Source organism: Carex rostrata, chromosome 4 (assembly GCF_964058835.1).
Source record: "Carex rostrata chromosome 4, lpCarRost1.2, whole genome shotgun sequence".
Lineage (NCBI taxonomy): Eukaryota > Viridiplantae > Streptophyta > Magnoliopsida > Poales > Cyperaceae > Carex > Carex rostrata.
This window is the reverse complement of record NC_135921.1, coordinates 10,567,848-10,593,513: the sequence shown is the minus strand read 5'-3', so window position 1 is coordinate 10,593,513 and position 25,666 is coordinate 10,567,848.

Genomic DNA, 25,666 nt, shown 5'->3' with positions numbered 1-25,666 from the left:
TAATTTAAATATGAAATTCAAACTATTAATATATTTTTTTTAAACAAGTTATTCCCACCTAAATATTTGAAATATAAAATTTCCATTTCCCTTTACAAGAAGCCGCCTCGTTATCTGCTCTTTGATGAGCTCATAGAGTCATAGTGGATTCAGTTTAAGCTATTTTAAATCTGTGCTTTTCGTTTTCACGAACCACATGTCCAAAGTCCAAACAACGCTTTGTACAAACGAAGAGTGCGTTACGTAGATTATAGCGCTTGACCTAAGTCCTAACAGAGAAGTACAAAGTACAATTCGTACATGTTAATTTCTAAGGAAAAAAAATAATATTAAGAATACTGTCGTCGCAACCTCGCATTCCAGCCGAAATTTTTATTAATAGAAAATTAATTAAATAAATATCCATAATGAATAACGAATCTGAATTTTTTCGATATATACAAAAAACGTGATAGTTTGTAACGTCCTCTGAACGTTATAGACTATTACGGCCAGAATTAGCGATGAATTAATTACCAAACTTATTAATTAACTTAAAAAAAAAATTGCTGGACGTTCTTCATTATCACGTCCAGGCATGCATACAGTCCGTATCCTTTGTCCCATATCAATATGGACATGATTATCAATCACGACCAAGAATTTGTTTTTTAAGTTAATTAATAAGTGTGGTGATTAGTATCGCTAATTCTGGCCGTGATAGTCTATAATGTCCAGATAATGTTATAAACTATAACGTTTTCCCTATATCTCTGAAAGATTCATTATTCATTATGGATATTTATTTAATTAATTTTCTATTAATAAAAATTTCGGCGCATTCTAGATGTTTCTCTTATGAATTTTACGATAATTGTTCCAACTTCCAACTACAAATACAAACATCTCTAAAACCGATCCACTTTATATATATATATATATATATATATTAAAATGGTACAAGAATTCAATGATCTAAATATAGCGACTTTGTTAAATATTTAATAAATAGTAAAAAAAATTAAAAAAATATAAAATTTGATCTGCAAACACATTTTAATATATCCATTATATTGAATGGTTTGAATCGATTATTTGAATTTTGAAAACTTTGTAAATGAAGAGTGTAATTCGGTGTCACCAAAAAAGGTGTAATTGGATCCTCCTCATATATATATGTACCGTTTATAAATTTATAATTTCTTTTAGTATACAGTGTTAAAAAAATGATAAAAATTAATTTATAAATTTTATTTATTGACTGTTTGACTTTGTACAAAATAAGTTTAATAATTTATAAATTTTGTATTATAAACACATCACTCGTAAAGTAGGTCGGTTGAAAAATTTGTCGTTTGGAGCCTATTTAATAGATTTTCCAAACAATAACACAGTTTTTTTCTCTACATCAAATAGCCTACTAGCTAAACTCTTATACTAAATAAATTCAAAAATTTATAAACTTTATATGTAAACACATCATTTTTAAAAATATATCAATTTCAACTATGTGTAAATTTATCGTTTGAAATCTATATAATAATTTTTTTTCAGCCACCCAGTAGCATGCTAGCTAAACTCTTATACTAAATAAATTCAAAATTTTATAAACTTTGCATGTAAACACATCATTTTTAAAGTATATCAGTTTCAATGATATGCAAATTTGTCGTTTGAAACCTATACGTACAATAATTTCGTTTGGAGTCTATTCAATAGATTTTCAAAACGATAGCACGATTTTTTTCTCTACACCCGGTAGCATGCTAGCAGAACTCTTATACTAAATGAATTCAAAAATTTATAAACTTTGCATTAATACAAATCATTTTTAAAATATAATAGTTTCAACAATATATAAATTTGTCGTTCAAAATCTATATAATAATTTTTTTCCAGCCAGTTCCAATATTTTTATACGAGCTTTTTTTTGTTGATTTATTAGATAAGTTGTAAAACTCGAGCACTACATTTGAGATATCTTATATGTATGCATGATCGTTCGATCAACATCGGACTGATCATATTAGCAGAACGAAGTACGAAAATTCACAAAAGGAAAGCATAATATACATCGTCTGATCAAGCATTAACGGAGTATATCCGCTTCAATAATAATAAAAAAAAAAAACAAAATTTGACGATCTTTTTATCACTTTTTTTAAAAATTTAGATTTATAGGACTGTTTAAATTTATTAAGCTGTAAATCATTTGTATAAATCTGAATACAGATCGGACAGTTTGAGTCTGATTTTGAATAAAATTTATGAAAAATCCTTTTAACAAGACCCAATTTTATAATACTTTTGAACTGACAGCTGTAACTCAAACAAGGGAAAATAACTCTGCTGCAATTTTGAATCCGTTGAACAATATTCTGAAATGAATTTCGAAACCAACCATCGGATTTTTTTTTTTTTTTAAGAATGCATCAAAATATATAATTGTTCCGTGAACACATCTCGAAACAGTTCGACAACTAGATTTGATCAATTGCAAGAATTTTAGGATCACCGTTCACTGATCTCAGATTACAGCAGATTAAGATATCACACCACGACTACAGATGTCAAGGTTAATTGGAGAGGATCCCAAATTCTCAATCATGAAGGCCCTGTTCGGCTGTGTTACTGTTTCCGTGGGAAAAAAAAATTCAGTTCAACTGATTTAATTCCTGTGCCCATACTCATTTTCAACTGGAGGCCGAACATGCTCGAAGTGTGCAAGATGGCAAGTGGTGAATGGTTGGTGATAAGTGACTGCGCTTTTTAACTAGTTTTAGATAGCGTTCTTTCATATAGTTTATATATGCTCTCCACTTAAATAGCCACCTTTAATTACTTTTAAGGCGAGGTAACATTCTTCATTACAGATTATTCTATGGGATAATTTTGTCTAAGTGCCTATATCTTGCAAAGATATATGCGAATTTATGCTCAAACTCCGTAACCGAACCGCAAAACGTCGGGCACGCTTTAATATCCACGTGCCAAAACTATGAAGTATACGCACTGCATATTTCAAAATTTGAGACAAAGCAAGAAAATCTGAAGACTGAAACTTAAAATGCATAATTTATTTATGATAGTTGAAATTTGAACTCAAGTAGGAATGCAAATAAATCAGATACAAATAATGGTAAAATTACATTTGTATTTGTTTTTATTTTTTGAATATGAATATAGATAGGATATTAAACAGATATGAATACATATATCATAATGATGAGGGTTCCAATGCCTCATGCTTTTTATACCTCATCATACCTCATATTTTATATCTTCGTTTTCAAAGTCTAAATTGTTCATCTGAAACGTTCAACATGATATCCATACTAAAATATGGTTAGGGGTCAAATTTTATAATTTTTGAATTTTTTTTTTACTATTTTTAAGATGGGTAGAAAATCACTGTTTTTTTAAACGGTCCAAAAACAGTGATTTTATACTTATCTTAAAAAAAATAGTAAAACAATTCCAAAAAAAATATAAAATTTCATCTCCATACATATTTTAGTATAAATATTATGTTGAGTTATTTGGATCAACCGTTTGAACTTTGAAAATGAAAATATAAAATATGAGATATGAAAAGTATGAGGCATTGAAACCCTCATCATAATATTAAATGATATTAACAAAAACATTCCTATCTAAACAACAAATATAATTCTAAAACGAACGAATAAAAAAAAATTAAATACATATAACTATCTGGATATTCGAAAAATAACAAAAATAATATGGATACTGATAATTAGATACAGATAATTATTTGTATTTGTATCCGTATTAACACAACTAGATATCTAACAAAATAAAACAAATATGGATATATATAATTATCCAAATTATCCGTAGCTATATTCGTATGTACCTAGCACAAATCAATATCTTAAAAAAATAGTTACGGATACAAATAATTATCCGTCTCTGAATTTGCAAAAAATGAATACGATTTGGATATGGATGAATAATATCTGATTCATTTGCACCCCTAAATTTATATAATTTGATTACTCAAGTTTTCACGTTTTTAAAGTAAAATTCTAACAACTAAGCTACAAACAAACATTTAGTATTTTATGTGGAGGTAAATTATTTTTTCTTTTAAAAAATAATTCAGTTAAATTCTGATATACATAATTTTTTTTTTAATTATGAAGGTGACTAACCATCTCTGTCATTTGTTATAGATCCGGTCTGTTTTAAATTGAGGAGATTTATGTGCCACTAAATTTCCATTTGCATTTGTATTTTAAAATTCAAATATGAAATTCAAACTATTAATATTTTTTTTAAACAAGTTATTCCCACCAAATTTTTTGAAATATAAAACTTCCATTTCCATTTCCCTTTAGAAGAAGCCGCCTCGTTTGACGAGCTCATAGTGGATTCTGTTTAAGCAAATTTTAAATCTGTGCTTTTCGTTTTCATCAACAACATGTCCAAACAAAGCTTTGTAAGTTGACTCTGAATTTTCTGCCTCCTGACTGTAGAAATTTCTTGCCTCCTTAGTCACTGTGTGTGGGACCGGTCACTGTTAAAGGGGGCATGTCGCTTTTAATTTTTGAACTGGGGGCCCACCTCAGACTCACATGCAGTGACTCTGGAGGGAGGAAATTCTTGCCCCCAGGGAGGCAGAGGATTCGGTTCCATAGATTATAGCGCTTGACCTAACATAGCAGTACAATTCATTTTCCCATCCAAAAAAAAGTACAATTCGTACATTTTTCTAAGGAAAAAAAATATTAAGAATACTGTCGTCGCAAAATTTACATCCTCTTCAATACCAGATAAGGGAATATTTTATAATTACTAGATCTAGACCGTTCTTTTTAAGTTGGCACAAATCTCAAAGCCCAATAACACTGCTTGAATGTTTGACTTTGTACAAAATAAGTTTAATAATTTATAAACTTTGTATGTAAATGCATCACTCATAAAGTACGTCAGTTGAAAATTTTATTATTTGAAATCAATTTGATAGATTTTCGAAGCGATTGCACGGTTTTTTTTCTCTACACCCGGTAGCATGCTAGCTAAACTCTTATACTAAATGAATTCAAGAATTTATAAACTTTGCATGTATACAAATCATTTTTAAAATATAATAGTTTCAACAATATGTAAATTTGTCGTTTGAAACCTATATAATAATTTTTTTGCATCCACTTCCAATATTTTTATACGAGCTTTTTTTTGTTGCTTTATTATATAAGTTATAAAACTCGAGCACTACATTTGAGGTATCTTATATGTGTGCATGATCGTCTGATCAACATCGGACTGATCAGATTAGCAGAACGAAGTACAAAATTTCACGAAAGCAAAGCATGATAAAAAAAGAAAAAGAAAAACATAGTTTGTCGATCTTTTAATCACTTTTTTTTTTTTAAATTGACCGTGAGGGTTGAATACTAGTGCAAAATTAAACTTATGTAGGCAGAGGCAGAGGTATATGCATATAATAGGATCAATTGATCTCCATTTTTTTTTTCTCAAAAACCATAGTTATGTATGCTTTATATATATATATAGGAATATGCTAGCATGCTATGCATAGCATAGAGCCCCTCCGTGCAACGGTTCGTATTTCGAGTTTTCAAAATCCTAACGGTCGATCCGAACCGTTCATCTTGTTCTCCATATTAATATGTGTTTGGAGACCAAATTTTACATTTTTTGGAATTTTTTTACTATTTCTTTAGATTTATTGAAAATCGCTGTTTTTTTATGGTCCAGATTTGCTGAAAACAGCGATTTTCAATAAATCTAAAAAAATAGTAAAAAAAATCCAAAAAATGTAAAATTTGATCTCCAAACACATATTAATATGGAGAACAAGATGAACGGTTCGGATCGACCGTTAGAATTTTGAAAAATCGAATATTGAGCCGTTGCATGGAGGCCCTCTATGCTATGCATAGCATGCTAGCATATTCCTATATATATATATATATATATAGAGTTAGGCTGGGGTGCTATGGATAGCATAGTGGCCTCTATGCTACGGCTCAATATTCGAGTTTTCAAAATCCAAACGGTCGATCCGAACCGTTCATCTTATTCTCCATATTAATATCTGCTTGGAGACCAAATTTTATATTTTTCTGAATTTTTTTACTATTTATTAAGTATTTTACAAAATTGTTGATCCAACGGTGGCTGCACAAAACAGTAAAACCGTTGGATTAGCGATTTTCAAAGTGGCTTAATAAATAGTAAAAAAATTCAGAAAATTATAAAATTTGGTCTCCAAGCAGATATTAATATGGAGAATAAGATGAACGGTTCGGATCAACCGTTTGGATTTTGAAAACTCGAATATTGAGCCGTAGCATAGAGGCCACTATGCTATCCATAGCACCCCAGCCTAACTCTATATATATATATATATATATATATATATATATATATATATATATATATATATATATATATAGGCTGTGGCTAATTTGCTGCCGGCAGCATTTCTGCCGGTGGTGCTGCCACTGTTTTTTCCATTTTTTGATGTTCAAACGACAAATCTAAACCGTTAGATGTTTAATCTATATTATAATCTACTTGGAGACCAAATTTTACATTTTTTGGAATTTTTTTACTATATATTAAGCTGGTTTGAAAACCGCTGATTTCAATGCTGCAGAAATTTACTGAAATCAGCGGTTTTCAAACCAGCTTAATATATAGTAAAAAAATTCCAAAAAATGTAAAATTTGGTCTCCAAGTAGATTATAATATAGATTAAACATCTAACGGTTTGGATTTGTTGTTTGGGCATCACACGGCTAAATATAGCCTCGGCAGCACCTCTGCCGAAATGCTGCCAGCAGCAATTTAGACAGACCCTATATATATATATATATATATTATTGTAAAGTGCTATGGGAACCTTAAAATAACCCCCATATTTTATATAAAAAGTTTATATTGTTGACCCATTTCTTTTTAAAAGAAAAATTAGTTATTATATACCATGTATAATTTGGGAAAGTCTAACATTTGATATTATATAGAATTATTCAAAAAATTGACCCCCGTTAGTCAATTTTCTGCCTCGGCCTCCATATGTAGACAGGTGTAAAGAGAACAAAAGAGGTGATTGTCATAAATTGACTACTTTCTCTGCATAAGAGAAACGCGTAATTATAAAAATTCAGAAGTCTATGAAAGGAGGAGGAGGAATATTATGACGTAAAATGATACAGACATGCTAAAAGAACAAGAGAGCCTCTCTAATTAGTAATTACACGGCTTATTGATAGTGGCTGGCTTTGGTAGGTATGAGATTTAGCACCTGACGTCATGGCGAAATCAGATCCAGTGCAATATCGAATGCGTATCCTCTGCATTAACTCAAAAAGGAATCTTTTCAGTGAATGAATCTCAACCGTTTGATTTTAAACGGAATCAATCCGGTCCCTACTTATGATATAGGGGTTCTTTAATATTAGTGCAGATCTAGTCTGCACGAATTTTAAGTCAGGTTGGATGGTCAGGATTTATTAACTCAAAAGATTCTCTTTTGAGTTAATGCAGAGGATACGAATTCGTGCAATATCTACCGAAATTATTTTTAGTTACTAAGGTAAAAATTCAAAATTAATTAGTTACAATTCTAAATTTTAAATTTAAAAAGATACCAGCTACGTAAGTTCAGTTTGTGTACGAAAATTAGTACGTGCGCCTGTCCAGTTTGCATACGGAAATGAGTAATTTAAAAATAAATGGTAAAGTGACGTGAGCTGACATCAGCTGAAAATTGATCTGAGCCATCCATCTTGTATCAGACGGTAAGGAGAGGGTGTGGCACTGTTCATCCCCGCATCCAAAATTAAGGTATTATAATTATAATAGCTTGAGGGTTGAAATTCTTTACATGTTATATATTACTGGGTTTATGGGAAACGAGCACCACACATCATAGTTATTGTATATTTTTTTTCATTTATTTAGGATAGGGCTGGACAAAAAATTTGTAGTTCTTAATTCGATTTGAATTTGATTCAAAAAAGTTTGTAAAAAATTCGATTCAAAATAGTTCTAAATTAATTCAAATCAAATTCAAACTGGATCTGGTTCGTTCGAAATAGGTTCGCAAACTATTTTAGTTCGAAATTCAAAGTAACGTGAATCGTTGATTTCCAGTTTGACCCGCTACTAATTAGTTCAGCCTATTTTGACCCGCTACACATTACATGCGAAGTAATAATATAGAAAATTCACTCATATACTGTTCATTTCTCTATGCGGACAAAAACCGAATTCGCATCATCTCGTATTTTGCGTGACTTTTCACAAAATCTCAACCGTTCAAATACGTTCTGCACGAATGTCCAGGCTCGAATAATATGAGTGCGTATCCTCTGAGATATCTCATATTTTGCGTGACCGATGTGTCCGGTACTCTGGTGCCTGTTAGGGGTGACGTAGGGAGCCAGTATTATTTGTGCAGAACATATTGCAACAGTTGAAATTTTCCAAAAAGTCACGCAAAATATGATATATCTCAGCAAAATATGATATATAAAATTATCAAGTCACATCTGTATAATTCCTAAATAAATAAAATTTGTAACTTATATATAAAAATTATTCTTACGAAAATTTGTATGTTTATTCGGCTAAGTACAAATGTATTTATTTATTTCTTTACATGAGTCATTTTATTTTATTTTCAAATTCTCATTCTAATTATATAGTTTCATAATTTATTTATATCTCGAAACTTTTAGTTTACATTTTAAATTAATAATATATTTTCTAAACGTTCATTTTAAATTGATAATATATTTTGTAAACGTTCAATTATTTTCAATAGGTTAAATAAAATATAAATAAAAAATGTCTTAAATCAATTACTTTAAAACAATAAAATATAAATAAAAATTTCTTAAATCAATTACTTTAAAAATAATTATGAATTATTTTAAAGCAATAGATTAACAAATAAAAGTTACTTATTCAATAATAAAATTTCAACTTAAGATAAATAAATGGATGGATTTTAGTGATAAAATTAAATTCAATAATAAAATTTCAACTTAAGATGAGTATATCTGTATATGTTAGTTTTTTTTTTTTATTTAGGATATATAATGATATGTTTCATCAGTTTACTTATTAGAATGTAGATAGGAATGCTTATAAATGTATTAATGACTATTATTCTTAGTGTATGTGTGCTAATATATCTACTAGTTGATGTACTTACAATTAAGATGTATTCTAATTATCTTTAATAAAAAAATAAAACAAAAAATTACACTTGCAGGAAACAAAACGCATGTGTTAGTTTAAACCATGTATGACCAATATAATTGGGATATGTAACTAGGCAATTTGTCAATTTTCTCAAAAATATCATAACCATAGTTTAAGAAATAAGATTAATTAGGGTATATAGACTATCTAGTGCCATCAAAGACTGCATCCGATCCTTTCATTTTTTTTTAATTGGATTAATAATGCAAGTATCAAAATTTTACACCATAACCATAATTTGAATTTACTTCTCTAGGAGTATAAAATTGAGTGAAAATATTTTGTAATCGTTTGATGGTATTTTTTAGATATATATTACTAAAATTATCCAAAAATATGTTAAAATTTATTTTTGACAAAAATAATATCATGTTGATATATAGTCCATGGACTCTCCATATTAAATAATTCAATTTTATCCCAAATATATAGTACTTGATCAATAATTCTAAAATGTACTCCATCCAAACTTGTTAAAAAATAGTTGTGCATAAAGGTAAAGTTTTAAAACCTTAAATTATCTTTGAAATATACACTGAATTTCTAAAATGTACTCCATCCAATTTTTTTTTCTGTTTTTTTTAACAATGTCGTATAAATATTATTACGTGTTTATAATTCGACTTTTAAAATTTGAATAGTTCAATATCAAATAGTATATATATATATGCATAAAATTATCAAGTCACATTTTTATAATTGCTATATAAATAAAATTTGTAACTTATATATAAAAATTATTCTTGCGAAAATTTGTATGTTTAATCGGCTAAGTACAAATGTATTTATTTATTTCTTTACACGAGTCATTTTATTTTATTTTCAAATTCTCCTTCTAATTATATAGTTTCATAATTTATTTATATCTCAAAATTTTTAGTTTACATTTTAAATTGATAATATATTTTCTAAACGTTCATTTTATTTTTAATAGGTTAAATCAATTACTAATTATTTTAAAACAATGTTGCTTAAATCAATTGCTTAAATCAACTACTTTAAATTGCATAAATTTAATTAATATGTGTATAATATAATATATGTATATATAATATATTTACATATAATTATATGAGGAGGGTTCAAATGCCTCCATGTTTTGGTGCCTCCATCATGCCTCCATCTCCCTCCATCATTTTCAAAGTTCAAACAGTCGATCTGAACCGCTCAATCTAAACTCCATACTAAAATATGTTTGGAGACCAAATTTTATATTTTTAGGAATTTTTTTACTATTTTTTTAGATAGGTAGAAAAATACTGTTTTTAGATGGTTCAGATTTACTGATTTTGTATCTATCTAAAAAAATAGTAAAAAAATTTCTAAAAATATAAAATTTGATCTCCAAACATATTTTAGTATGGAGGTTAGGTTGAGCGGTTCGGATCGACTTTTTGAACTTTGAAAATGATAGAGGGAGATGGAGGCATGATGGAGGCACAAAAACATGGAGGCATTTGAACCCTCCTCTAATTATATATAACTTAGGTTTTTTACAATATATTAAGTGTTTTAAAATTTGATATACATATACATATACATATACAAATATATATAATGTAGGGGTTGGGGGAAATTTTTTTTGAATTTTGAATTTTTTTTTTTTAAAAAAAAAAAGGTACACGGGTATAGGGGTACGGGCACGGGCACGGACACAACGGGCACGGGTATGGTCGGGTACGGGTATGGTCGGGTACGGGTATGGTCGGTCCGGGTATGGTCGGGTATTTGCCCAAAAAATCGTGCCCGGCCCGTTTTTTGCCCGTACCCGTGTACCCGAGTACCCGACCTATACCCGGGCTCGGACACGGGTACCCCGGGCACAGGGGTACGGGCGGACAGGGCAAGGCATGCCCTAGGCGGGCAAAATTAATCCTCTAATGTAGTCTAATGTTGACGTTCGATTTGTTCTTGTTTTTTTTCTTTTCTTTTTTTTATGTAAAGACTTATATTATTTTAACTATATTTTATTATTTTAAAAATATGTTTGTTGTGTCGAAAGTATTATGTAAATTTTAAAATGATATGAATATATATTATTTAATTTTATACAAATTATTGTATAGTTAATTATTTTTACTATAATTTTTTTTTTATATTTTGAAAAGGTTTTTTCTTTTAATTTATGAAGTTCAATAAAAATTGTCTTAGTTTATAAAAAAAAAATGTCTCCAGCTTTCTAGTTAGTGAAGCCCTGAAATAATTTTTAACATAATTCGGAATATGCAAACAAATTCGTATTCGCTTTCATAAACACATTTACAGGATCCAAAATATAGATTTAATTAATAAAAGATGTAGAGGAAGGCTATGGTACTATACATATTGCATATTAATTTATACTATGGTTCAATATTTTCATTTTCGACATTATCTTAATAGAAAAATATACTTAAAGACTGTATTATATATTATTTTAGAGATCTTTTATTATTATTTAGTTGGCAGAAAATCACTATTTTTAAATGATACAAAATAGTTAGATCATGGAACATTTTACTTATCTATAATAATAGTAAAAGATATGAAATTAAATCTACAAGCACAATTTTGTATGAAGATATTGACTGTTTAGATTTAGAAAAAAGAGATATTGATCCATATTATGTGCTATTTATAATGGTCACACTCCGGATAATGAATCGGGTGCACTACGACAAAACGACATTCTAGCATTCATCAAATGGTCCGTCAACTTACGTCGCAAATAAAAATAAACTCAATAAAATCAGCTACAAAGCTCAGTTACCAGTTATTTAACGACACAGTTCTCTATAATTAATTTGTTTAAAACAACAATATAAACATAACTGAATTAATCTACACAAATATATCATATTCATATTCAAATTTCTAAACTTAATATCCCGTTATATATACCTTTATAATCCAACATTCAGATACAAAACAATACCTATTATTCAAACAAATCAAAACAAAAATACAAATTGTAAAGAAGTTTGATTATTAGCTAGAGAGATTTCAAAAATACAAATCAGACTATAATCGACAGTTTGAAATCATCAGCAACCTAGACTCAAATTTCTGCAAATTTTTTTTTTCTTTTCTTTTTCTCTTCGCCTTTTTGTTTTCTTCGGTTTTCTCTCTCTCTTACCGAGTGGAAAAAAAATGTAAGAGGGTTTTACAAAACATTTTTTTTTCTGAAATAATGAGTTGGGGCTTGGGGTCAAGCCACTTAACACATTTCAAATCTCTATGTATTAATATAAATTATTTCTTCGCTTTGTGATTTTCAAATCGATCACCTCTCACATAGAAGTCATGTGCTTCTACCACTAAATCAGAAACAAGTTCTTTTTATAAAACGATTTGAAATAGAGTTGTTAGGCAGGGTTACATGCACATTTACAAGTGGTATTTCAGGCGACGTTTTTTTTTTTTTTTAATGAATAAATATCTCATTATATAAACCTCAAATTGATAAGTTATTAATGTTAGGGTACACAAAAAAGCTCGTAATTTATTAATCGATGGGATCAGTCTATGGCTCGATTGTTAACAATTTGTTATTGACTTGGTTCAGATTAAATGAGTTTGAGTTGGATCTAGCTCGCGATTGACTAGGTATTAATTTGTGAGTTTATATAAATTTATATGAATTTGATGCTGTTATGTTCAGTACAAATAGTTTATCGAGTTTATTTTCTTTTTAAAATAAGATTTAGTTAGGTTCATCGAGCTAGCTCGGCCTAGCTCAATAGTAACTCGGTTCGATTATGAACTAAGGTTTTAATTCGACCTCTAATCCCGTCATACTCAATTACTAAATGAGACGATTACGAGCTGAGTCTAGCTCGACTGAAAACAACCTCAGTTATAGGGGTGTACAAAAATACTGTTGACCCACCCGACCCGTATTTTACCGGGTTGAGATGTTACTGGGTCGGGTACGGGTTGGATTTTGACAAACCCGTTACTCTAAGTTGGATCATGAATTTGCTCTTAATAACCCGTTTATACCTGAATCCGGCCTCAAATCTACGTTTTTACATTTTTACATAACTTCTCTTTCTTTTTTCTTTCTTTTTTTTTCTTTTTTTGTTTTTGTTTTGAGCCCGTAGGCACTTCTTTTACCAGTAGCAGTTTATATTACAGACAATACATTAAAAAGAAAAGATTATCCTAGCAAGCTCTCTACTGGTTAAAAGAAGTCAGTACATCCATCTTCTAGAAAGAGTGGGTAAGTGAATTCCAAATATGGCATCCGATTTCTTCTAGCCAAATTAGCTAAATCATTGGCTCTGCTGTTCTCCTCTCTTGGAATGTAAGCACATATGAAATTGGGATTTTTTGTCAGTACAGTAGCTGTTTGAATAAGCAGTGAATAGGCTCTCCAGTCCGCCGCCTGAACCTGATGAAACTTCTCTTTCTATTTACTCTTTAAGAGTTTTAAGTTTAATTTGAATTTGAATTGTTATATTTTTTTATTTCATGAATTTTATATGTGATTGTTATATGTCGCTGTCTTTTTTTTTAGGATATTACATTATGGATATGTTTTTTTTTTGTTATGAATGTTATATGCTAAATTATTTTATTTTATTTATGTTTGTCACTTTTATTTGTATCTAGTTTTAATAAAAATAGTAAAAAGATATATAATAGATTTTTGATCAAAATTATAACCCGTTTAACCCGTCTAACCCGCATAACCTGTATATAAAAAAATAGATGGGTTGGGTTGGGTTATGGGTGGGTCAAATAAAGAATTTTTTTTAACCCGGTGTAATCGGGTTGGATTCAAATTTTAATAAAATATCATCGACCCGCCCGTTATACACCCCTACTCAGTTATACTTATTATGAATAAATATTAAAAAAAATATATAATTTAATAATACTTTTTTTTTCGATAATATAAATAGGTTAAAAAATGAAAATTTAGAATGCTTTTAAAAATGTTGGGATGTCACAATAGTACTATAGCCTCACTCGATGCATACAAAGAAAGTTTATTGCATTGCTATAGATCGTGAAATATAACTAGTGTATTGCAAAACAACAGTATGTTGGATACACATATTGGGGCATATGGCTAAAAATATGACACGTTTTGTTAAACATATCGTGTCAAGATGTATCTTTATTTGTTTTGTGTCCTATTTTTGCTAAATTTGACACATCTAGACACAAGCATATCATGTCTAATTTTCTCTATTTTTATACATTCATTTAGAATTGTTTTTAAATTTTTTTACTACTTACAAATATTTTCTAAAATTATATCAAAATACAAAAATATTACAAAATATTTTGAGAAAAAACTGAAGTAATTAATATATTTCTAATTTTAAGGACATTCTTCTAAATTGTTTGAATATTAGTATTTTTTTTAAAGTAATAAATTGTCAAAATATAAAAAGCAAAAAGGAAAAAAAAAACTGGCATGACACATCTAAGTACCGATGTAGCATGTCAAAACATATTTTACAAAGCCATATTATGCCGTTAAGCGTATTATATTTATCTCTTCTGATATTGTACAGTCCGATATGTTTAAATTTTTAAACATATTAGCATAGAACGGCATGTGTAGGGCTGCCAAAAAAGCTCGTAGTTTGTGATTCGAATTTTTTTTTCACAATTAACTCGTTCGATTGAAGTTTGTTATGAAACAAATCAAATTAGTTCGGTTCGAATCTTATTCAAACTCAAATTGAGTATAGTTCGTTCGAAATTGGTTCGCGAACTATTTAGGTTCAAATCTCAAATTAACATGTATCGTTCAAATTAGAGCAACGCTAGTGGCTTAGTGAAAAAATTAAGATTTCATTTCAAATAGGTAGAAATAGGTACCTGATATGATCAGATAAGATATAATGCAATGCTTAGTTTAATCTACTCAATTTTTAAAAAATAACTAAAGGCGGTTGGTCTGTCTCGTACTTCGTAATTCAATTGACTTCGATTTAAAAATGTTGGATTTATTAAATGGTATGTCCGTTATGGGAAACCTAAATCCAAAACCCAACTTATTATGAAGAGGTGCCGACCCGTTATGAAGAGTTGCTGACCCGTTATGAAGAGATGCATTGGTTTTTATATAAACCATCCTTCTTTTTCTCTGAATAATATAACAGTGATTGTCAAGAAAGAGAGAAAAGATAGAGAGCACCAGAAATACTATGTTAATGCTTGAAGGTTTTAGGTCGTGGAAAATGCAAGGCTTCCGGCTTCGGCTTGTGATTTCTTGCAGAACCAATGATACTGCTATGATCGTAAGATCTTCTTCCGCTTCTGCATTACAATTAACTCATTTGATTAAAATTTGTTATGAAACAAATCAAATCAGTTCGATTTAAATCTTATTCAAATTCAAACTAAAATAAGTTTGACTTTATTTGATTCGTTCGCAGCCCAGGCATCTGTAGTAAATACACTCAAACGCAACACGTCGAAACACTGAATAGCTCCCTTTAATTTTTGCCCCGATTGTAAAGACTAAAGGATATTTGTTCTCGCTACCAGACACACGCTTTGGGTAAACATCATTTTAAGATGTCTTATCTTTGTACTGTATTATTAGAAATATAATAGTGAATTAAAAGATAATGACGAGAACTGAAAATGATTTGACCACAAACTCATCATGAAACTTGAATTTCAGGGCAGAAAGTGACAAAATTATAGAATTACACGCCATCATTAATTGTCGAAAAAAAAATATAAAATACATTATCAAAAAAACAAAAGTAAAATAATTAATTGATGCTATGTGGGTGTAAACGGAGCGGATTCGGAGCGGATAATGCTAATATCATATCCGTATTTATTTTTTAATGAGCGGATACGAATACGGATAGTAAACGGATATCAAAATTTAAAATCATATCTGTTCTAAACGGATACGGAGCGGATAATCAACGGATACAGAGCGGATAATCAACAGATACAGATACGGATTCGAATACGGATACAAAACGAATAATTGCCGGATAATTGAGTTATGCACTTTAAGATACAAAAAGTGACTTCTTGTTATCTTGAAACAATAACGAAAATCAATTTAGCATAAACTAAAAACATACTACATTCACAAACTAAAGTCTTGATGGAGAATGAAGAAGTGAAGGTAAAAATGAAAGGAAATTGCATTATTGTAGCATCATCACCAACAAAAAAAATAGATTAAATTGAAAACCATATCGTATTATCATCTATACCACAACCAAAACTGAAATGAATATGAGATAATATATAACAACTTCTATCCGGAGCAATAAAGTTAAAGCTGGTTGGGAGTAATTTCGAATCCGGATAATTGCGGATACGGATATTCACCTTCATAAAATTATCCGTACCCGTATCCGCCATTTTTTCAACATATGCAAAAATTATCCATATCCGTATCTGTATTCGTATCTGTATCCGTATCTGTATCCGTTTAATCCGGATAATCTCCAGAAATGGAACGAATACAGAGCGGATTATTTGTATCCGTTTACACCCCTATTTGCTCCATTATTCCACATCAAGATAAATCTCCTGTGCATTTAATTTCATTTTTCAAAATTAACAAATATTAATTTGATGGGACTGACCTAAAATATAAAAATACATATAATAAATTTAAGATACTTTAGAAAGTATGATTAATAAGTCCTATTCCAAATTTGTTCTCAAATTTTATAAGATGATAATTAATTAAGGTGGGGGTGAGCTTATAAGGTGATAATGGCTTTATATCATGAAAGATGTTAATGTGTAACCATTATTACTTGCATATCCTTTTGCCACATTATGTAATGGGGAAGTGTAGTGCTCAAACCTTACAACCGTATTTTGTTTTGGTACCTTTATTTCCCAATTGAAAATATTGGATTGTACTATAACCTGTCTTGGAAGAATTAAGCAAGGCAAGAAAGAGACAGATCTAATATAATTAATATATATTCTCAGGTTATGGAGTCCTTTTCAATTGTTGAATTATTCCTTTCAGGTACCCAAGTCCCTTTTCAATAATTGACATTTCCATAAATCTTCCAAATATTTACATCAACTTGTTCAATGGAATCTTTGATATTATCATATTAACAATAGCAATTGGTCATTCACATGTCAGGTTCTACAGTAGTTGTCTAATTCTAATGTTATTATCTTTAACTTATTTTCCAATTAAGGTCATTTTCAGATGCAATAAAATACACTTTTGGATGTTCTGAATTATTAATTTCGTTATATTTAAGGATGTTTTGAATTATTAGCTTCTTTATTTTTAAGGATTTGTTGATTTTTAAGCAGTCTGCAGGATGGAATTTTATGAGTACGAAATTCATTAATTAACTCATTATTATAAGTTTATTTTTTGAATTTTTTTTTTCATGTGACTGAAAATCAGTGACCGAGTTAAGATTCTCATCCTGTAGAATCTTATTTTTAAAGGTTTGTGCGGTTTCACGAGATAATATTATGTTTGGTTTTTACAGAATGAGATTTTACGAGTACGGAAACTCATTAATTAACTCATCATTACAAGTTTATTTTTGGAACATTTTTGTTTTCATGTGACTGAAAATCAGTGATCGGTTAAACATCATGTAGTATTTTGTTCGATTTAATGAGATAAATATTATGTTCGGTTTTCTCACGTGCGTGCGTGGAAACTACGTACACGCGCACACACACGTGATTTTTAATATTACTTGTAGGTAATATTATAAACATGCGGACATACATACGTGGTTACCACGCACGCACGTATACGCATGTTACTGAGGGGTATATCAATAATCATGTGTGCGTGAAAATAAGAGGTGTCTGCTTCCCTTCTTTTCCATCGTTGGGGGGTATGGGGGGACCGAATTGGATGCTGTGTTAAGCATTTGATTCATCAGAAGTATATCAATAATTATGCGCGCGTGAAAATAGGAGGTGTCTACTTCCCTCCTTTTTCATCGTTGGAGAGTATGGGGGGACCGGATTGGATGCTGTGTTAAGCATTTGATCCGGTTCGAATTCCCTACTCAGAACGCATGGAGTCAAGTATGATTCTTCAACCGTGAACTTCACGAATGAGATTTTACAGATAAGAAAACTCATTAATTATTTTTTTTCGAAAAAAATGCCAGTGAGTTTGAAAACTCATTAACTCATCATTACAAGTATAGTTTGGAAGTTGGAACCTTTTTGTTTTCATGTGAATGAAAATAAGTGATGTGCCGGGGTCAAGATTCTCATCCTGTGGTGTAAATTCTGTAAAATAAGAGGGTTTTTTTTACTAAAAAAATCAGTTGGATTAGTTGATCCAATAGGAACTTTTCTAGCTCCCTCACAACTACAAGAATGGGATAGTATTCGCGAGAGATACTATCGGTATACCATCGTTGATACTATTGACACTAATAGAAAAAAATACCTTTATGTCAGTATATTCTTGCGGATACAGTCTCATTCTTGTAGTCATGAAAAATAATATATTTATAATTTCTCTCTAGTACATTACCTTTTTATAGAAAAATAAAATTAGAAATAATTTTCAGTCGTTTGATTAACCAAGGATTATACGAAATTTATTATATATATTCAGTTATGAATATTTTAGTAATGAATTTATTATATAGGATTGTGATAATGAGAGCTACATATATATGCGTGCTTCGTTAAGATCTGGTCTATATTCTCTTTGTTTATTCCGAAAATTAAAATGAGTTTAATATGCCTAATCATTAGGAGTGTCAACGGGTACGATACGAATCGGGTGGAGACATTTTCATATCCGTACTCGTTTTGTTAACGAAAAAAAATCTTTACCTTTACTATTTTTTTTTCGAATACGTATTGGGTAATGAATAAAAAAATGCCATTGACATTTCGAGTTGTGCTTTCGACAAAATATTTTTTCAAAACAAGAAATAAATAAATAAATAATAATGAATACAACTAATTTGTATCATGAAAAATTAATAAAATACAAAACTTTATTGTATCATGTATCATCTTCATACAGATATATATATCTATATCTATAATTTATTTTTTAAAATTATCTTATACGAAAACGAGTAAGATAACAGAAAAAATCGTTACCCTTATCCGTACCCGATAAGCTAATGAAAAAAAAAATCTTAACCTCACTCGTGTTTTCGAATGCGATACAAATCAGGTAAATAGATAAAAGGGTGCCATTGACACCCCTACTAATTAATCATAAACTTTATAATTAAAGTATAACCATATAATAAAAATCAAATTCTTTTAGAGTACCGAATCATCACCGTATATAATTAAAATTTATTAACTATTTTCATATATATAGTACTTGTTCCAGGAATTCGGAGAAATAACAGGATTGTTCAAATTAAGTATTACTTTAAAAAGGAATCTTGTGCAATTATGAGACAATTAATAATAAAAAGTGCAATTGCCGAAAGGAAGGACCAAGATCTCAATTTATCGGCTAGAATTAATTTGAGTATTTATACTAAAAATAACATTATCCCAAGTGAGTACTTCCTTGGAAGGAAGCAGAGAAAACCCCAAAAAAAAAAAAAATGAAAACATGGCAAAAAAAGTATATAAGAAAGAGAAAATTCACTTCTATTATCAAAATAGATCTACCTTTCTAAGTCAAAATTATTGAAAAGAAAAAGACACTTGGATTATGACGACACCAAAATTAGCCTCAAAAACCACATATAACATCAACCGTATACTATTCATCCTTCTTTTTTTTTTTTCTTTTTTTTTTTAACAGGTGTGTAAAGAGAAAGAAGGGGGTTGGTGATGAATTTTGCTGTGCGATCCATGCGACTCTCGCTCAATCAGCCACCGTAGATGGAGAAAATCATCGACCGAGCACGGCAACTTAAGCGGGCCGGATGAATTATACCCGTAAACCTCATGAGCCGAATCAAGTAGTGTCCTGAAGTGGGGGTTATATAGGTACGATATCGGTATGACGAACCGTTTAAAGCCTCCATCCTCTCCTTCGAGCCCGACCCGCACAGCCAGAGAGCCTTTCTTAACTTTTGATGATCTCCTCTCATCCTCCATGAGTAGTGGAATAATTGAGTGCTATCTTTAATATTGAGAGAGAAAGGAATGTATTAGGCTTAGGTTGTTCTTGGACTTAGATTTCGGGGGGATGTGTTTTATATATAGGGGAATGAAAAGGAGGTGGTGATAATTAAAAGGAGAGATTTTGCTCTTTAGTTGGGTGCGATTTTTGTTACAATTTGTGTACGTCCTTGATACGGAATGAAGCATCCGTGGTATCCATTGTCCTTTTGCTTATATTTAAAAATATATATATATCAAGTTTCAATTTTAAATGAACCTCATAACATCTCCATGGAAGATCAAACTTAACATTGTTTTTTCAAAGAGAAATATGAAGATTTAAGTCTTTCAAGTTTCAATATTTATAGAAAATTTTCATTCGAGTTTCGAATCCGCAGCCTTTCGTATATGAAGATGTTTCGACTTTTGCCACTAGATTAAAAACTAGTTCTTCAAATTTGCATTGCTGGTTGTAGACAATCACTATATATATAATAAGTATTTACTAATGAACGAGAATGTCGGAAACCGGCAAACTTCATGTAAACATGAAAAAAAAAATATATATATATGAGATATATGTAAATTAGCAAATTATTTTCCATTGATGCAATTTATGTACTTAGTTACATTTCTTCACATCCAAAAATCCTTCATTATTTGTCTAACTAATTAATATCAATATATAATCCATTACTCTTGTCACTACATTTATGCGCGTAGCTAGGATACCAAACGTTATAATTAATCTTGAAAATCTAATAAGGTTCATACTATAATGTCGTATTAAACTTTTTCATGCATTAATTTATATGAAAAAATAAAATTATTTCTGACTGTATAATTGTATATGCTGCCTTCATTTAACTCATAACATAAGATACTCTGTTTCCGTGTCTATTTTAGCATATATTTCTTTCATAGTTTCATTGCTTTTAGGTGCTTTCTCTTGATGTTTTTCTTGGAGATAGTTAGCAAAGCCTCTCGGTTTGGCCTTCTTGGATGGTGAGGAGGGATTACCCTTCTATTATTTCATTCGGATCGTTCAAAATTGATCACACGGCTTTAATTACATCTGATTTGTTTTAATATAATATATTAATATAAAAAAAAAGTAATTAAAACTGTGTGATTGATTTTGAACGGTCCAGATGAAAGAATAGGAGGGTGCTACAGCAGATTTGATTCCGTGAGGAGGAGAGGCCTTCCAAAGTTGCACCACCCCACTTTCCACCCAGAAAGTACAACCAAAAAAGAATCCGCCAAGTGGGGAATATATCGTTACTCACAACAACAGGAGGTGAGACAAAAGTTTGGAAATGCACCACAACTATTGGGCCACTATATATCTCTCTTTTAATTCGTGCCACGGTGATACATGTCCGTCCAATACTTTTTTGTACGGGGGAATTTTATGTAAACCCTTCAAAAATTACAAATTTCTATTTTTTTTATTCTTCTCATAGACATGCTACATATTTTTATTTTTTTAATAAAGGGAGAAATTGACAATTTATAAATTTGAAATGAGTTTTAATAAAAAGACAATAAATTGGATAAATTTGTGAGTTTTTAAAATTTAGAAGGATAAATATAATATTATAAATTTTAGAGGGGCAATACGTAATTTCAAAATTTTCGAAGAGTGTACATGGATTCATGGAATTTCCCTTTTTATGGGGAAAAAAATAATACCAATGTTGTGTTATTTAGACTACGGTGACTCAGCATCCATGGTTAGCTTTACTTACCTCCTTTTATATATTTTTTGATTTCTTTAGAGAGATCAAGTGATTGATTTGATATAATCACGAGTTTCATTTATAGGATAATAATTAGTACATGGCAACCGTGCGTTACGCGGGCCCTACATCTTGATTAGGTTTGTTAGACTTGATTTTATAATACATAATGTAAATTGTATTTTAATTAATATTTAACTCATAGCAAAAAAATATTAGTAATTTGTTCTAGCAACAATATTTTTGTTATAAAAATAAATAAGAATTCCGTCTTGGGATCTATAAATTTACAACGACACCGACACGTCCCGACACTTGACACATTTCATTGAATATTATGCCAATGTTTAATTAGTAAATTACACAGAGAGAAATTATCTTTAAATATATGATGAAAACTACATTTATTCATATCAGTAGCTTATTTTACAATTGAGACTTGGGATTTTTTACAAAGCTATTTCACAATATGTTCTTCTTCTTTACAAAAAATAAATAAACAAAATTTGTACATCTTTACAAGGTATTTACTTACCCATAACTAACTTTTTTCTTCATGTTTTAATCTTTTATCATAATCATCATCATTTATTTTTACATTATTTTGTTATAAAACCTAAAAACCTAAAATTATAAATTGTTTATAGAAAAATGCAACTTAAAAATCTTAACATCACAAAAAAATATATTATAAACAAAATATCTAATTTGGGGCAGCTTACGGATGGTGGTTCTTTGAATCTTTGTAATAATATTATTTGGTAACATGACAACATGTATATGTATATATAAATCTCGTATAATTTCATGGGGTCACTGCTGGCTCCACTCTCCCCCACTTAATATAAAATATGAACAAATGGGATTTGAATAATCAAACTGGGAGCTGGAAAAATATTCAAATTACTCGGTTGTTGGGAATTCATATCACCTAAGGTACCTCAACTATTAAGTTTGAATCAAGACAGTTTGTTACATACTAACACGAATTCTATAGAGACCTCATGCATTACAGATTGGGATTGGATTGGTCCGAACTCTAATTAGATGATCCATATTAAATTATCTAAAGCCGGGCCATATTCAATTCAGTGTCTATCAGGAGTGAAGCTAGACTTTAAGCTACCAGAATCAAATAAGACTAAAAATCAACCATATAAAATTTTCATAATGTGTATAGAATTAATTAGTGTCCAAAACATTTTACTCTAATTTGTATAAACAAAATTATGTACAAGTATAATTTTTTTAATGAGATCAATTGATTCCATCTCTAATGAAATGCACGGACAAATATTACTTGTTGCTTTAAGATTCGCACAGTTAAATTTTAGCGATCCGGATTTTCCACATATCAACTCAAAATTTGAAATACAGCAGGGGATGAGGTGAATTCCTGGTTGTTGGTGTGGGAAGGGGATAAACCATATTAGCTTTGCGTGATGCTGCACAAAATTCGCAAAAGCAAGTACGGGTCTACGCGATAAGGTCTTCAGCCAAAGGCAAGGAGGAATTCATTGAATGGTCAGAGCGGATAGCGAAGTGTGGAGGCCCACCAACTTCTTCACAATATGTACGGATTTCGCTTCATCAAGTTCTCCCTCTCCTCTCCGTGCTATCTTCCTATTTATAATGATTATAATCTAATTTGTAATATCTGTCGCTGCCTCGCTGGTGCACTGCGGGTCCCGATTCTCTATCGGGTTGTGAATGTCAATCCTTGTTACCGGGTACAGATGATCGTCTTCTCTCAGTCTCGAGACAAAAAGAGAAAGGGATGGCATACAAGTATGCAACTATATGAAAGCAATCGCTTTTGAGATAAGTATTAAATTTAGCTAATCATTGTTTTTTCAATTTCATGTAAATTTATCAAAATTAGTAATTAGTATTAATTATCCGACCTGGTTCAATAGTCCCAAATAACGGCTTTTCAAACATTCGGATTTTGTGTGTCCCTTGCAATTTAATTGGAGTGCGTGTCCCATCAAATATTGGAGGGGTACATTGAAAAAAACGGACGGTTCGGATTAATTTCAGTATCAAATTCAATCCGTTGTTTATAAAAACTATAGAAAATATGTTTTGCGATTTGTATCAAGTTAAAAAAACGGCCCGGACCTAGAGAGGAGAAAATCATAATCAGTTCCGTCACGAATCACAACGAACATGTTGCTTAAATACCGTGATTCGTATATCTCATTTAAAAAATTTTATGGCACGTTCTGATCATTAAGTTTATGAGAAAAAAATAACACGATATGATACGACACATGAACCAAACTGATCATGATATGATACGTAACATGACCTGGCGCATGACATTGACTGTCATGACCATAGTGACAAATGAATTATTCGGGTTCGGTTCGGCGAGATCAAAAATTTGTAATTGAGGAATAATTCAGGTATAATTCAAGAATGATTCGGAATTATTCGGATCAGATATCTCAATCCTGCAAAAGAGAAAAACAAAAACAAAAAAAATATATATTATGGGAAAAATTGGGAAAAAGTTCTTAAAATTTGCGATTTATTCGGGTTTAATTCGGTCAAAGTTCGGTCAACCGAATAATTTGGTTTTCCGTTTCGGCATCACCAAAAAAATGAATTATTCGAATATAATTCAGATATAATACGCGAATCTTGTCACTATGGTCACGACCAAACATGATCAATCACAATGCAACTCAAGTGTTATAATTGTTTGTATGATATCATTAGTTTCTAACATTTTAATCACAACACGTGAAAATTTAACTTAATCACTGTTACGTAATAGTCAAGACATAACATGACACATTATCTACTTCACTCCATACAAATAATTGCCTTGTTAAATAGAATGTTGTGCGATAATAATTTTTGAGTGAGGCTATGATACTATGCATAGCACATAATAGTTTTTACTAGAAACTAATATTTTTGTTTTCAAAGTCTAGATTATCAATCTGAACCATTCAACATGATTTTCATATAAAAATGTACTTGCAAACTAAATTTACAATTTTATAGAATATTTTTATTTTTTTAGATAGAAAAACACTACTTGGTCATCAAGTGTTTACCTAAATAAATAGTAAAAAAAAAAATCTAAAAAATCTAAAATTTGATCTACAAGTATATTTTCATATGAAGTTCATAATGAACGGTTCTAAACAATTGATTGAAATTAAAAAAAATGAAGATATTGATCCATAGTACATACCAAATGCACTATGCATAATACCACAGCATCAACTCATATTAGTCCATACTACATATCAATGTTTTCGTTTTCAATGTTCAAATAGTCAATCTGAACTGCTCAACGTAATTTCCATATGAAATTGTACTTGTAGACTAAATTTTACATTAAAAAAAAGTTATTTTTATGATAGATAGTAAAATAATTTGAAATAAAGTGATTATCTACTTATCTGAATAAATAGTAATAAAATTGGGTAAATTTCACTGGAGGTCACTAAACTTTGTTACTTGTCACGAATTAGTCACTCAACTTTATTATTTGTTCCAATCAAGTCCCTCTATATTTTTCCATCCAAAATCTTAACGGAATATTTCCATTTCATTCAAAATATTAACGGAATATACTCATTACATCCAAAATATTAACATAATGAGCATATTTTATCCAAAATACTAACGGAATATGCATA